The sequence below is a fragment of the Mustelus asterias genome, unplaced genomic scaffold, assembly GCF_964213995.1.
Source record: "Mustelus asterias unplaced genomic scaffold, sMusAst1.hap1.1 HAP1_SCAFFOLD_1153, whole genome shotgun sequence".
Lineage (NCBI taxonomy): Eukaryota > Metazoa > Chordata > Chondrichthyes > Carcharhiniformes > Triakidae > Mustelus > Mustelus asterias.
In genome coordinates this window covers 16012-27806 of record NW_027591098.1, presented here as the reverse complement: position 1 = coordinate 27806, position 11795 = coordinate 16012, and the positions used below count along the sequence as shown (strand labels likewise).

Sequence of the window (11795 nt, the reverse complement as noted above, 5' to 3'; positions counted from 1 at the left end):
CTGTAACTCACTCCCGGGTATCTGTTATTCTATATATAAACCACCCGAACCCCTCGATTAGATTCCAGTCTGTAACTCACTCCCGGGTATCTGTTATTCTCTCTATTAACCACCCAAACCCCTTGTTTCGATTCCAGTCTGTAACTCACCCCTCGTAACTGTTATTCCATATTTTTAAAGTTTATTTATTAGTGGCACAAGTAGGCTTACATTAACACGGCAATGAAATTTCTGTGCAAATCCCCTGGTCGCCACACTCCAGTGCCTGTTCGAGTACACTGTGGGAGAATTTAGCACGGTCAATGCACCCGAACCATCACATCTTTCGGACTGTGGGAGGAAAGCTGAGTACCCGGAGGAAACCCATGCAGACACGGGGAGAACGTGCAGACTTCACACAGACAGTGACTCAAGCCGGGAATCGGACTTGGGTCTCTGACGCTGTGAGGCAGCAGGGCTAACCACTGTGCCCCAACAAAACAAAGAAACAAAACCCTTTTCACAGGTTCAACACAGCAAAGATTAATGCTCACGTGATCCTGGACTTGGGTCCTTTGGATGAAGTCTGCAGTTCTCTGGATAGACTCAAAATATTTTGAAGTCAGAAGAGCTTCCCAAAACGCAAGGGACTTTAAGCGATCACCAACGACCGTTTGCCCCCTTCGGGAAGGCAAGACCTTGCTTTCAGCTAACCAGCAGAATTTCCAAAACCAGGGAGAGAGAGAGACTTCTTTTCAGCTTGTTGTCCCTTCTAAAACTTAAACTCTAACTTGCAGCCAAACAGAAAATGAAACCTTGAATTTCTGAGGAAGGAAAAATAAAACCTGACCAAAACCCGTGACCTTCCTCCTAACAGTGCAGGGCCATAATCCCTGAGTAAACATTAACAACCCCCATTTAAGCGATTGAAGTCGCAATACAAGGACATCTCCAGTCAAGCTGGTAGCAAATGACATCAGCTGAGGCTGAGAGTGAGCTAAGGAAACACTAGCTGTGTGAGCCGCAGAGATCATGATTTAAAAAAAAAACTTTCTTAAAGGTACACTAACGTTACACTGACCGCATCGATATAAACGCAGGCCTTTCTTGTCACTTCTCCAGCCTTCTCTGCTTCTGCCCTCCAGATTCGGACTCGGAGGAAGAGGATGGCACAGACCTGCAGCCCCGAGGCTCCCTCGTTCCCGATAGCATGCTGGTGATGTTTGAGGAGAGAGACGCCTGAAGAGACGGGCCCCGTACCAGTTAGAGTACTGTATGGACAATGTGCTATGCAAGCCACTGTTTTCTTTTGATAAAGTGTCTCACAGAATTTTGTGAGACCTTCCTCTGTACAAAGGTGTTTTCTGTTACTGCGGTGTGTGTGTGTGTGTCCACGCCCGTGTGCACACGTCTATGGGCATGTGTGGGTGTATGTGTGTGTCTGTGTACATGTCCGTGTGCATGTATATGCGTGCGTGTTTGTGTGAGCGCGTGTGCATGGGTGTGGTCTATTTATGTGTTTGTGTGTGTGCATGTAGCTGTATGTGAACAGCTGTGTGTATCTATGTGTGCGTGTGTGTCTCTGTGCATGTGTCTGTGGTCTGTTTGTGTGCATATGTGTGTGTGTATGCCCGTGCCTGTATGTGCGCAGTTGTGTCTGTGTCTATGTGTGCATGTTTCTATGTGCATGAATGTGTCTGTGAGTGCGTGTCTGTGGTCTGTGTGTGTGTGCATGCGTGCCTGTATGTGCACTGTGTGTATGTTTCTATGTGCACAAGTGTGTGTATCTGTGAGTGCGTGTGTCTGTGCGTGTCTATGTGTGTGCATGCGTGCCTGTATGTATGTTTCTATGTGCACAAGTGTGTGTATCTGTGAGTGCGTGTGTCTGTGCGTGTCTATGTGTGTGCATGCGTGCCTGTATGTGCGCAGCCCTGTGTGTGTGTGTGTCTATGTGTACATTTTTCTATGTGAACATGAGTGTGTGTCTGTCTGTGTCTCTATGGTCTGTGTGTGTGCATGCGTGTGCATATGTATGTGTGTGTACACTTGTCTGTTATTAAGAACCTCACTGATGTTACGTGCTCGAGTGTCTCAAACCCCAAAGCTAACAGGGAACACTGGTTCTTAGTGGTGCAGATTTGTTTGGAATAATGTGAGGAACCTTGTGCAAGTGAGGAACCACTCCAGTCATCGCGTGAACAATTAATAAAGAGTATTTATTAAAATGAAGGACAGAAAAACACATGACAAGAAGAGCTGATGTACACTGTGCCACTTAAAGATGTGAACAACTGAACAAATCATTTTATCTGAAATTACCTTGTGTTCCCAAAATATGCCCACGATCCCTGAACTCACTGAGACACCCCTTCTCCCAAACAACATCCACTTTAGTCGTTAACCGTTACCACACAATACAGCTTAGATGTCTGGAAAAAGATCTTCTCCTGGTTCAGCAAAGCCATGGCACGAATCAGTTCCAGCCTCCCGGACTACCTGGATCCACTACAGTTTGCCTACCGCCGCAACAGGTCCACAGCAGACGCCATTTCCCTGGCCCTGCCCTCAACCCTGGAACACCGAGATAACAAGGACACCGATGTCAGATTCCTATTTATTGACTGCAGCTCAGCCTTCAACACTATTATTCCCACGAAACACATCTCCAAACTCTGTGGCTTGGGCCTCGGCATCTCCCTCTGCAACTGGATCCTGAACTTCCTGTTGTGGGAAAATTGCCACCGGAGTCAGACTGGAGGTTCAACGATACAGCTTCATTTCGGACACGAAGCTTCGAGGGAAAAAGGCACTGGCACTCCGCAGTACACTAGGCAGCTACCTTCTCAATAATACAATAGGAGTGGTTCATTTTTATACTTTTCACACTAAAAATGGATAGTCCGGACATTAGCCATTTAACACATCGTTATAGTTGAGTAGGATCGATAGTTTAACACATCGTTACAGTCAGACATATACAGATATTGGCTTTTAACATTGCATTGTTTCAGAGAATGGATACATTTCCTCTTTCAGTGACTATCAATGACTTAGTTTCGGTTCTTACATACAGTAAGTGGTTTTGCTGCATTTATGTATTCCCGTTCCCATTTATGGCTAATCTCTTTATCAGACCCTATTGTCCTAGGTCTGTCCTTATCTTTAAAGCGCCTCAAGCTCTTACTGGCTTCCTGCAGTATTTGTTCCCTGCATGTTTAACTTTAAATAACTGTCTGTATTGCATGTTTTAATTTCAAGTTGCTGTCTGTGCTAAAAGTCAGTGCCTGCTTAATGTCTCTTTCTCAGGTAACCATTTTATGTGCCAGGCCACCATTTTATGTGTCAGGTACCCATCTCTATGATTTTCCCCACTTCATTCCTAACTCACAGACCACAATCAGTAAGGATAGGCAACAACACCTCCTCCACGATAATCCTCAACATCAGTGCCCCACAAGGCTGTGTTCTCAGCCCCCGACTATACTTGTACACCTATGACTATGCCGCCAAATTCCTCTCCAATTCGATTTTCAAGTTTGCTGACGACACCACCATAGTGGGTCGGATCTCAAACAATGACGAGACAGAGTAGAGGAATGAGAGAATCTGGTGAACTGGTGCGGCAACAATAATCTCTCCCTCAATGTCAACAAAACGAAGGAGATTGTCATCGACTTCAGGAATCATAAAGGAGAACATGCCCCTGTCTACATCAACGGGGCGAAGTAGAAAGGGTCGAGAGCTTCAAACTTTTAGATGTCCAGATCACCAACAACCTGTCCTGGTCCCCACATGCCGACACTATAGTTAAGAAAGCCTCTACTTTCTCAGAAAAGTAAGGAAATTTGGCATGTCAGCTCTGACTCTCAGCAACTTTTACAGATGCACCATAGAAAGCATCCTTTCTGGTTGTACCACAGCTCGGTATGGCTCCTGCTCTGCCCAAGACTGCAAGGAACTACAAAAGGTCGTGAATGTAGCCCAATCCATCACTCAAACCAGCCTCCCATCCATTGACTCCGTCTACACTTCCCGCTGCCTCGGCAAAGCAGCCAGCATAATTAAGGACCCCACGCACCCCAGAACATTCTCTCTTCCACCTTCTTCCTTGTGTTTTTTAGGGATGTGGACCTTGCTGGCAAGGGCAGCAATTATTGTTGCCTATCTCTAACTGCCCTTTGAACTGAGTTGGCCTTGCTCAGCCGTTTCAGAGGTGGGGTGGTTAAGAATCAACCACATGGTGCTGAATGTGTGTTTTGGGGGCCGGCGGGGGGGGGGGGGGGGGGGGGGTGGATCCGGAGTCACATGTAGGCCAGACCAGATAAGGACAGCAGATTTCCTTTTCATAGAATTCATAGAAACCCTACAGTACAGAAAGAGGCCATTCGGCCCAGCGGGTCTGCACCGAACACAATCCGACCCAGGCCCTTCCCCCATATCCCTACATATTTTACCCGCTAATCCGGGCGGCCCGGTAGCACAGTGGTTAGCACTGCTGCTTCACAGCTCCAGGGTTCGATTCCCGGCTCGGGTCACTGTCTGTGTGGAGTTTGCACATTCTCCTCGTGTCTGCGTGGGTTTCCTCCGGGTGCTCCGGTTTCCTCCCACAGTCCAAAGATGTGCGAGTTAGGTTGATTGGCCAGGTTAAAAATTGCCCCTTAGAGTCCTGAGATGTGTAGGTTAGAGGGATTAGCGGGTAAATATGTGGGGGTAGGGCCTGGGTGGGATTGTGGTCGGTGCAGACTCGATGGGTCGAATGGCCTCCTTCTGCACTGTAGGGTTTCTATGATGATTTCTATAATAATCCCTCTAACCTACGCATCCCAGGACACTAAGGGGAAATTTTTAGCATAGCCAATCAACCTAACCTGCACATCTTTGGACTGTGGGAGGAAACCGGAGCACCCGGAGGGAAACTCATGCAGACACGGGGAGAATGTGCAAACTCCGCACAGACAGTGACCCGAGCCGGGAATCGAACCCGGGTCCCTGGAGCTGTGAAGCAGCAGCGCTAACCACTGTGCTACTGTGCCGCCCTTTCTTAAAGGGGGACATTAGTGAACCAGATGGGAGTTTTTAACAATGATAGTTGTCACGTCCGGGACTAACTATAATTTCAGATTATATAAAAACTTAATTGGGATTTTGCTTCTCGGCCTTTTGGCTAAGATCAAGTGTAGTATGGAGAGGATGCTGCACTTGGTTGAGGTCATTGGGTTACATTGAAGCTTCATATGTTTCATATGAAGCAATTTTTTAAAGCGGCATCTCGGCCTTTTGGCTAAGATGCAAATGAGCCCAAGTCTTGGAGGAGGAACCTCCCCCTTCTCCAATCAGCTTGGCTCATGTAGATCGGGCCCAGGACAGGGTGGTTTTGGTCGCTCGCCCTGTCTTGCCAGCCTGGATCTGAAATGTCTCAACTTGTTGAGACTCTGAATTGGATTTGATTTGATTGAATTGGAAAAGTATATATTAAAAAACTTAATTGGGATTTTAATGTGGGTTTCTAGATTACTAATAGTCCAGTGGCATTGCCAAGGTGCCACCATCTAGTATGTGTGTGTGTGAGAGAGAGGGAATGTCTATTCTGCCAACTGTGGGGCTGGAGTGCAATGGGGATCAGGAGGATGGTATTGCTGGTGGGACAGACGGGGGGGGGCGGGCCACTGGCGGAGCTGACCCCGCCGTGAACCCTGACTGACAGCCGCCTCCACCAATGAGAAAGGGAGGGAACGTGGGAGTAGACTGGTGATGGACAGCCGCCTCCACCAATGAGTAAAGGGGGAAAGGCGGAGTAGACTGGTGATGGACAGCCGTCCCCACCAATGAGGCTGGAGGGGGGAAGAGAGGGGGCGGGACCAGGGTGCACTGTCCAATCAGCGAGGGCAGGCTGCCTCCGGCCCGCCTCTTCCCTCCCCCTCCCACAGCCAGTCGGCCGCCGCCATTTTGTCGCTGCTCCTGTTGCCGGTGGCGGGGAAGCGTTGAGATAGAGATTAAAAAAGAACCCCCCCCCCCCCCTTTCTCCCTGAGCCGCTCTCCCGCACACCATCCTCTCTCTCTCTGTATCGCTCTCTCTCTCTCCGGGGGGGAGGGGAAACCCCCCTTTATTTTATTTACATTTTAATTTGTATTTCTCGCTGCCGCCGCCGCCATTTTATCCCCTCTTTAATTTTAAATTTATTTTCTCTCTACTTTCTCCCCCAACACCTTCTCCCCATTTCGTTTCCTCTCTCTCTTCTCTTCCCCTCTCTGCTGATATCGGGATTGTGGCCCTCACGTTAACACAGAGGTGGTTTCCCACTTTCTCCCCTCTATCTCCTCCCTCCCTCCAAATAACACTCTCTCTCACCCCCCCTTCCCCCAAATAACACTCACTCAATCCCTCTCTCTCACCCCCCTTCCCCTTTCCCCAAATAATTACTCAATCAATCCCCCCCTCTCTCTCTCATATATCCCCCTTTCCAAATAACAAGCAACTCTCTCTCAATCAATCCCTCCCCCCTCTCTCTCTCTTCTCTTTTTATTCTATTTCTTTTTTTAAAAAAAAAATAATTACATGTGGATATAAACACCTCCTATAACATATAGATCTGACATATACATATAGACAGCCAGGCCGCCTGTCCTTCCTCCACCACCTCACCCCTTCTCACTCTTCCCTCTCGGGGTTTTGTCCTCTCGGTGAGTACGAAAGTCTTCGCAAAGAAAACAGCAAAGCAAACAATTTTTTTTTGGGGGGGAGGGGGGGGGGTTGGTTTTGTGGGGGCTGGTGGGGAGATAAGAAAAGATGGCTTTTAAAAATCTATAGAGTGGGGCGGCAGGAGATTACAAAAGATGGGTTTTTTGTTTAAGTTTATATAGGAAAAGACGGCATTTTTCATCTATATAGCCGTGAGAGAAGTGAGGGGGGGGGGTGTTTTTGAGATGGGGATGGATGTTTTTAAACTTTTTTCTCCCTCCAAAGATTGTGGCTCACCAGGGATTGTAAATTATCGCTCGCTCCCGCCGCCGTCCGTTCGAGACGATGTATCTATATATATATATCTCTATATAAATTGGCCAGCACGCGCGGTAAATCGGGAACCCGGCATTCGATCCCAGTGCGTTTAGGAGGAAATCTAGCCCTGGCACTTAAATGTTACCTCAACCTAACTAATCTGGCTCGGTAGTGGCGTTTCGTCCTTAAGCCTAGTTTGGTTCATGAGTTCGGTCTTAAATCTAGCTTAATTCTAACGTTCGTTCACAAATCTAGTTCGGTTCCAGAGTCCGTTCACAAATCTAGTTCGGTTCCAGAGTCCATTCATAAATCTAGCTCGGTTCCAGAATCCGTTCATAAATCTAGTTCGGTTCCAGAGTCCGTTCATAAATCTAGTTCGGTTCCGGAGTTCGTTCATAAATCTAGTTCAATTTTAGTATTCGTGCATAAATCTAACTCGGTTCCGGAGTTTGTTCAAAAATCTCGCTCAGTTCTAACTCGGTTCCAGAGTTCATTCATAAATCTAGTTCAATTCCAGAGTCCGTTCATAAATATAGTTCGGTTCCAGAGTCCGTTCATAAATATAGTTCGGTTCCAGAGTCCGTTCATAAATATAGTTCGGTTCTGGAGTTCGTTCATAAATCTAGTTCAATTCTAGCATTCGTTCATAAATCTAGTTCAATTTTAGTATTCGTGCATAAATCTAACTCGGTTCCGGAGTTTGTTCATAAATCTAGCTCGGTTCCGGAGTTCATTCATAAATCTAACTCGGTTCCGGAGTTTGTTCATAAATCTAGCTCGGTTCCGGAGTTCATTCATAAATCTAGTTCAGTTCCAGAGTCCGTTCATAAATCTAGTTCAGTTCCAGAGTCCGTTCATAAATCTAGTTCGGTTCCAGAGTCTGTTCATAAATCTAGTTCGGTTCCAGAGTCCGTTCATAAATCTAGTTCGGTTCCAGAGTCCGTTCATAAATATAGCTCGGTTCCGGAGTTCGTTCACAAATCTAGTTCAATTCTAGCATTCGTTCATAAATCTCGTTCAATTTTAGTATTCGTGCATAAATCTAACTCAGTTCCGGAGTTCATTCATAAATCTAGCTCGGTTCCGGAGTTCATTCATAAATCTAACTCGGTTCCGGAGTTCATTCATAAATCTAGCTCGGTTCCGGAGTTCATTCATAAATCTAACACTGTTCCGGAGTTCATTCATAAATCTAGCTCGGTTCCGGAGTTCATTCATAAATCTAGCTCGGTTCGGAGTTCATTCATAAATCTAACTCGGTTCCGGAGTTCATTCATAAATCTAGCTCGGTTCCGGAGTTCATTCATAAATCTAGCTCGGTTCCGGAGTTCATTCATAAATCTAACACTGTTCCGGAGTTCATTCATAAATCTAGCTCGGTTCCGGAGTTCATTCATAAATCTAGCTCGGTTCCGGAGTTCATTCATAACTCTAGCTCGGTTCCGGAGTTCATTCATAAATCTAGCTCGGTTCCGGAGTTCATTCATAAATCTAACTCGGTTCCGGAGTTCATTCATAAATCTAACTCGGTTCCGGAGTTCATTCATAAATCTAGCTCGGTTCCGGAGTTCATTCATAAATCTAGTTCAATTCCAGAGTTTGTTCATAAATCTAGCTCGATTCTAGTGTTCGTTCATAAATCTAGTTCAATTCTAGCATTCATTCATAAATCTAGCTCGGGTCCAGAGTTTGTTCATAAATCTAGTTCCATTCTAATATTCGTTCATAAATCTAGTTCAATTCCAGAGTCCGTTCATAAATCTAGTTCAATTCCAGAGTCCGTTCGTAAATCTATCACGGTTCTAGCGTTTGTTCATAAATCTAGCTCGGTTCCGGAGCTTGTTCATAAATCTAGCATGGTTCTAGTGCTCATAAATCCCGCTCAGTTTCGGAGTCCATTCAAAAATCTAGCTCGGTTCCAGAGTCCGTTCATAAATCTAGCTCCCTTCCGTCGTTAGCTGTCGAATCGAGCTCAATTCTAACTAGGTCTTGGAAAATTGTCAACCATTTCTCTCTGTTTAAGCACCAATTTGCTTTTACGCAACAAAATCGTGAATTCTCCTTGTAGAGTTAAACAGCCCTTTCCAGTTAGAATTTCACTTCATAAATTGAGCCAAATTTTTAATCTGGTTATCCGCATGAGTGAACGTTTAGTCCTCAAGACTAAACTTAAATTCTGTAAATGCTAATAATTGCAAGCTAGATGTCTGGTTTATAAAATGTTAATTAAATCTAATTGTATTTTTGTGTTTCAATTAAGTGATTACGCATTTTAATAAATAGCAGTTAGGTCTTAAGTATTTGTAATTGTGAATATTTGAATTCTTTGAGGTCTTTTAATTGTTAAACATCCAGTTTGAAGTTGTAACAAAAAGGAAGTTCAGGTTTTTAGATATTAAGTTGATAAAAATTCAAACGATAGTTTCGATTTTAAAATGGCATAATTCTAATTTGGGGTGGCACAGTGGTTAGCACTGCCGCCTGTCAGCGAATCCCGGTTTAGGTCACTGTCTGTGTGGAGTTTGCACATTCTCCCCGTGTCTGCGTGGGTTTCCTGCGGGTGCTCCGGTTTCCTCCCACAGTCTGAAAGTCGTGCTGGTTAGGTGGATTGGGCCGTGCTAAATACTCCCTCGGTGTAACCCGAACAGGTGCCAGTGTGTAGCGACTACGGAATTTTCACAGTAACTTCATTGCAGTGTTAATGTAAGCCTACTTGTAACACAAATGAATAAACTTTATAACTTAAAAAAAAACGTCCAGATGCAAGATTAGCATTGGAGGTTTATAGGTTCCACGCAGGAGGTGTAAATTCAGTTGAATATATTCATAAACCCCAAATCAGGAATTAAATTTTAACCGTGGCAAAATGCTGCAGGTGCTGGAGATCCGAGATAAAAACAGAAGATGCTGGATGAATTCGGCGTCCTTGGCAGCATCTGTGGAGAGAGGAATAGAGTTAACGTGTCGAGCCCACACCACCGCCTTCAGAGGTCTGAAGAAGAGTTGTACAAATTCAACGTTAACTCTGCTTCTCTTTCTCCACAGATGCTGCCAGACCTGCTGAGTTTCTCTCGGCATTTTCTGTTTTTTATTCAATTTTAACCATAGAATCCCTGCAATGCAGAAGGAGCCATTCGGCTCATCGAGTCTTCACCGACCACGAACCCCACCCAGGCCCTACCCCCATAATCCCACGCATTTACCCATGCCAGTCCCCCTGACACCTAGGGTCAATTTAGCATGGGGCCAATCCACCTAACCCGCACATCTTTGGACTGTGGGAGGAAACCGGAGCACCCGGAGGAAACCCATGCAGACACGAGGAGAATGTGCAAACTCCCACACAGACAGTGACCCAAACCGGGAATTGAACCTGGGTCCCTGACGCTGTGAGGCAGCAGTGCTAACCACTGTGCCACCGTGCTGCCCCTTTTGAATATGTCATTCACTTCTGGTATTGGTTAGCTCTTTAAAAAAAAATCTAACTTAATTCTAATTAGGTTTCGGAAAACTATCAGTTATTTATCTCTATTAAAGTCTATAAAAGAATAATTTCTAAAAATGAGTTAAATACCCTCAAAATTGGGCTGCAATACTTAAATCACACGTGTGCAATTATAGAAATCATAGAAACCCTACAGCACAGAAAGAGGCCATTCGGCCCATCGAGTCTGCACCGACCACAATCCCACCCAGGCCCTATCCCCATATCCCCACATATTTTACCCGCTAATCCCTCTAACCTACACATCTCAGGACACTAAGGGGCAATTTTAGCATGGGGCCAATCAACCTAACCCGTACATCTTTGAACTGTGGGAGGAAACCGGAGCACCCGGAGGAAACCCACGCAGACACGAGGAGAATGTGCAAACTCCACACAGACAGTGACCCAAGCCGGGAATCGAACCCGGAACCCTGGAGCTGTGAAGCAGCAGTGCTAACCACTGTGCTACCGTGCCGCTTAAACCAAATAAATATATTGAAGTTGATATTAAATGATGCAGCTTATGCATGTTCAAAATGTATTCACTTGAACGTGTGTAGTCATTCAAATGATATGCATCGCCATACTTAAAAAAGCTTCACTGCTTCGACTCTGACATTAGATTTACTTGTTTATATCCAAATTAATTATAAATGCAAATTATAATTGTCTTTTCCATCCATACAAGTGTTAGCTCAAAATAAATACAATCGCTCTTTTAAGTAACTAACACGCGTTGCCTCAAATCTTAATCGTAAATGTGAATAGTGTCTGGTAGACCCATTAAAAGATCATGAATTTTGATCTGTAACATATATATATATATATGATTTGCAAATTTGAAATGTTCAAATTGAAATCAAAACATGTCCCTGGCTCAGGCCGCATTATTTTTTAATGCGTGTACAATGTGCACTTTTTTAAATTAGTTTTTTATTTGGAAAGCTTCCTAGTTTTATAATTTGCCAAACAAAAAGAGACATCCATGTTTTGCCCTTTTTGGGGAGGGGCCGGGGGGGGGGGTGGATATCTTAATTTTCAGTATTTTTTTAACCAAACGTAAACCTTGTTTTTTTTTTGGTGAAGTACGTTTTGCATTTTACACTTTATGTAGGGAAGTTTTTTTTATAAAGAGAAGCGTGATGTTTTTTTTCGCGGAGGAAGACATTTTTAAAAAATTTCGCAGTCGGTTAAGCGATTTGCAGGACATCGGAGCTCTGCCGCCTTTTCTTTCTTGGTGTTTTCTACATGGAAAAAAATAACGTGAAGTACTTTTTTTTTTGTGAGAGGTGTGCTTTTGCGCACTCGTACCTTTTGCAAGGCGTTATTTGG

At 44.9% G+C, this 11795-nt stretch overlaps 1 non-coding gene across 1 annotated transcript; it reads left to right on the top strand.

The window, feature by feature from the left end:
* The first annotated feature begins 5123 nt into the window (after positions 1-5123).
* On the top strand, positions 5124-5319 carry LOC144487942 (U2 spliceosomal RNA). Its single transcript, XR_013496481.1, has one exon. It is a non-coding gene; the product is annotated as a U2 spliceosomal RNA (small nuclear RNA).
* Positions 5320-11795: the final 6476 nt, after the last annotated feature.